The sequence below is a fragment of the Ovis aries genome, chromosome 13 (genome assembly GCF_016772045.2).
Source record: "Ovis aries strain OAR_USU_Benz2616 breed Rambouillet chromosome 13, ARS-UI_Ramb_v3.0, whole genome shotgun sequence".
NCBI lineage: Eukaryota > Metazoa > Chordata > Mammalia > Artiodactyla > Bovidae > Ovis > Ovis aries.
In genome coordinates this window covers 78,728,951-78,733,385 of record NC_056066.1, presented here as the reverse complement: position 1 = coordinate 78,733,385, position 4,435 = coordinate 78,728,951, and the positions used below count along the sequence as shown (strand labels likewise).

Below are 4,435 nucleotides of genomic sequence, written 5' to 3'. Positions count from 1 at the left end.
AAGTTAGGAAGAGCATAAAAATAATAAATCAGGTGTTTTGGAGTGGGAAACAACTCACACATATCTCTGGTGAGAATGTAAATTAGAACAACCTTTCCAGAAGGAAATTGGATATATTCAGGAACCAATGGCCCCAGCCTCCAAAAAAAAAAAAAAACATATGTGTTGATCTAATGATTCCTCTTCTAGAAATCTATCCTGAGGAACTAATTGAACAAAGAATAAAAAGATGTATTTACAAAGCTGTTTACCACAGCACTGTTTATAATTGTGAGAAAATGGAAGCAGCGAATGATAGGGAATTGGTTTTATAAAATGAGAGTTCATCTATGTAACGAAGAGCGAGGAATCCATTATAAATGACGCAGAGCTGTATTGACAGAACAAAGACATTCACAGTATATTGTCCCCTGAAGAAAGCAAGCTACAGAATAATTGATATGTATGTAACATCCTATTTCTATCGAAACACACGTTAGGTAATAAGTATATATTGATGTGCATATGTACCGAAAAACTTGAGTGGATCTTTCTGAATAGTGCTTTTTTTAGGGAGGTGGTGGGGGGGGGATTTTTTTTTTTTTTTAATATATATATGCTTTTTTCCCTAAAATTTCTTCTGAAGTCATATATTACTTCGCTAGACGCACAGCTTCCTTAGCCAGTCTTGCGTACATAATTTCATTCCCTGATGGCTCAGACAGTAAAGAATCCATCTGCAATGCAGGAGACCTGGGTTTGATCCCTGGGTCTGAAAGATCCCCTGGAGCAGGGAATGGCTACCCACACTGGTATTCTTGCCTGGAGGATCCCAGAGTCAGAGGAGCCTGGAGGGCTGCAGTCCATCGGGTCTCAGAGTCAGACACAACTGAGCTACTAAGCACACATAGAGGCAGGTATATACGCAAGCATATTTTTGTCTTTCCCAGATTGTCTCTGAAGCTCTGAGTAAGCTGAGTAAGACCCAGGAATAAATATTTTAAAAAAAGAAAAACTGCCTCCAATTTTGATTTTTGTTATTGATAAAAAGAACATCTAGGAATGAGTCCTTCAACAACCACAACAAAGAATAAAAACAATTAGCCTTAGGAAGGAAAGAGTAAAAATAAGCCTAATGTCAGTTTGTCAAGGAGACATGGCGGTTCTGAGAAGTCCTAATTGAGAGCAAACTATTCAGCTGGAAATAAGCAACAACTCAGGAATAAATTATGCATGGCCACTCTTAAATATTTTATCCATCCTTAACCATTATTTGTCTTTGCAAGGCTGAAAGAGGAGAGGGAAGGAAAACCCCCCCAATCCGATCGTAAGCGTTATCAGTCTTGTATCTTTCCTCCTCCTAGAAGTCTTCGACATTCAAGCGTAAACCCTGCAAAAGAGGAAAAACGCTAACCATGATTAAAACAAGAAGTTGGCAGGCTGAACTTGAACTTCACGACTTGATTAAGAAACGTCAAGGTGACCTCACCTTCCATCTCCACATTTTCATCCTTCAAAATTATGAACATTTTGCTCTGCTAAACGTGCTGTTTTAAAAAGCAACATTTATGAATTCTTGGTGACGTCCAGGCAGAGGGGTTTTGTGTTCCCTGGCATTCACGCAGCAGCGGGACTGGACGCCGGAGATATCTGAGGCGCTGTCAGAAGCTGATGTAGCCCATTCAGCCCTTTGCCATTTGGCCAGCTTCCCGGCCACTCGGCCTCCTCTCCTGGCTCTCTCCCTTCCTTGTTTATTTCCCCTCCCTCCCCTGTCGGCTTGGCTGATGGAGGCACACGCCAGCCCCACTGGGCACAGGCCCCGGGAGCACCAGCCAAGGCCCCACGGGGGCGGAGGGAGGCCGTGGAGGCCAGCTCGCTAGAAGAACCCTCATGGGCAGCAACGGAACTGTGACCACTTTATTGCAAAGGTTTTACTCCTGTTTTCCACAGGGGACTGGACAATTATTACAGTGGCCATTTCAGGGTGAGATTTGTTTGAAGTTATTTTTCAAGTATTGTGTAGTTTTGTGGGCTTCCCTGGTGGCTCAGATGGTAAAGAATTACCCTGCCATACAGGAGACCCGGGTCTGATCCCTGGCTTGGGAAGATCCCCCGGAGAAGGGAATGGCAGCCCACTCCAGTATGCTTGCCTGGAGAATTCTGCGGACAGAGGAGACTGGGGGCTACAGTCCATGGGGTCACAGAGTCGGACATGACTGAGCAACTAACATTTCCACTTCTGGCATTTTGTATGGCATTTTGTGCCAGAAGTGTGCATTACGTTAATGTTATAGATTAAAAATTTTTTTTTAAATTTAGGGCCACACCAGGTGGCCTGCAAGATCTTAGTTCCCCAACCCAACCGGGGATCGAACCTGTGCCCGTTGAAGTAGAAATGCAGAGTCTTATCTACTAGACTCCCAGGGAAGTCCCTTTTTATCTATCTTTTTTTTTTTTTTTCAGTACGTTGATGTTAATTCCATGTGCCAGCAGACTAGATTTGTGTATGTATAAATGCATGTACTCAGTTTAAAAATCAACTAGTTAAAACCTGTCTGTGTGTGTCTGACAGACTCGCTCGGTTTGTCTCAAGTCTGAAGTCAAGGGGAGGGAGATTCTGTCAGCAGCCAAGGACTTCTGTTCAGGCCTGAATGGTGGGTTTTCCCTCTAACTCCAGGGCTTTCCCCTGTTCCTGGGCTTCTAAGCGTATGGTTACGTCACCCCACGATTGTCCAGTTGGTTAATATGTTGTGCAGTGTTCAACATATTGCACTGTTCAAGCTGTTAGTCCATTTTCTCTTCATTTCAAATATCTGAACATAAGGCTAGCATCTACTTGAATTCCTGGTGAGATTTTAAATGCTAACAGTAGACTCACCCTCCACCCGGCAAAAGTTATCTGTGTGTGTGTGTTTAAACCAAGAATACTTTCTCACGTTTTCCTGCTTTACCAGATAGAGATTCACACAGATGAAACCTGCATTCTTGGTAAGATACCTGGTGCGGATTGTTCCTCCTGACAGTGACTGACTGGAGCTTCTTTCTGATCCCAGATGATTCTGGGGTGAGTCACCGATCCACCCGAGAAGCAACACTGAGCAGGACTGCTGTTCCCATCATCATGGCATTATTGGAAGGCCCACATTCCAAAGCCCTCTTCTTCAAGGTCCCTTTACCCGTGCTCGGCAGGTAGCATTTCACCAAGTTAATGATTAACTTTCTGAGTCACTAAGCATACAGAGTTTTACCTGAGTCACCCCGGGCACATACCTGAGACAGCAGCTGCAGGCTTCTGGGAATGTTGGGGAAAACCTGATTTGCAACTGACTGCCCAGCACAGATTTAAAGCTAGCACAGGACAGAGAGCCCAGGAACAGGACTCCTATGTTCCATAAGAACAGTACCTTGTTCTTTCATCCGAGTGGAACCTGCTCCAGGTCGGCGTGGAACAATGCCGTGAATGCTATTCGCTCGTCGTCTCAGGCATTGCTGGGGGATGGGACGGGAAAGGAATGCTGTACTGATACCATCTGTGGGTGGGACTGTTCATCAGATTCTAGCCTTTTTTGTCTTCCCCTTTGCTGGATAGCCCGACACAAAAATCCAGCCTGGAGTTTTCCGAGGCTTGTTTCTGCACGCCTCTAATGATTTCTGTGGGGAGTTACTATACTTGATCAACACTGCAATTCTGGAATGTCAGATTATACTAATTTAAGGGAGTGGGATCCCTTGCACAGGGGGCTGGAGACAGAAGCTTGCTTTTGCCAAGTTAACAGCACGGTATATGCCAGACGAGAAAATGAAGGTTACTGTACATCTTTATGAATTTTAGAAGTGATTATAAGCCGTGTTCCTTAAAGCAGTTCTGCTAAGACTGATACAGATGGATTTCAGAACTTTTCAGTCTGTCCTGTACACAGGAAGCACTTGGGGAGAGCTTGTTAAAATGTAGACTCCGGGCCCCACCAGCAGAGAGTCTGTTCCGCAGAACAGAGGTGGGGCCTGAGCGTGGGCATCTCTAACCTGCATCCCAGTGATGCTGGAGCTGCTGTCTGGGGACCACGCTGTGGTGTCACCCAGTGGGAGGACCGCTCTGGGCTGGTCACCGAATCCCTCTGGGCCTCAGCCATCTCCCTGAGAACGGACGGAACAGCCGACATCCAGTGGGGGCTTCTTAATCCCTGGGCACTGTCCCCAGCCCTCTGCACACACTACCTCATTCAGTCCTCAGGAGACAGTTTCACGGTGAAGGAATGAGAGCCGTCGATGGTCTATAGTTCTGAGCCTCTGAGACGGCGCTGGCAACGGGCAGCCTGCAGGCATCTGGGGCCGGCTGGTCTGTGTGGTCTCTCTCACGGGTTGTTTTAAAAATCAGGATGTCTCATGGGACACTCTGGATTTCTGATATCTTCTTTTTAAAAATATCTATTTTTATTTATCCGGTTGTGCCAGGTCT

At 45.6% G+C, this 4,435-nt stretch overlaps 1 long non-coding RNA gene across 1 annotated transcript; it reads right to left on the bottom strand.

The window, feature by feature from the left end:
• Window positions 1-1,202: 1,202 nt before the first annotated feature.
• On the bottom strand, window positions 1,203-1,974 carry LOC114117527 (uncharacterized). The gene is made up of 2 exons (XR_003591158.3): window positions 1,469-1,974; window positions 1,203-1,369 (listed from the first exon to the last, which is right to left on the bottom strand). It is a non-coding gene; the product is annotated as an uncharacterized LOC114117527 (long non-coding RNA).
• Between the last annotated feature and the right edge of the window lie 2,461 nt (window positions 1,975-4,435).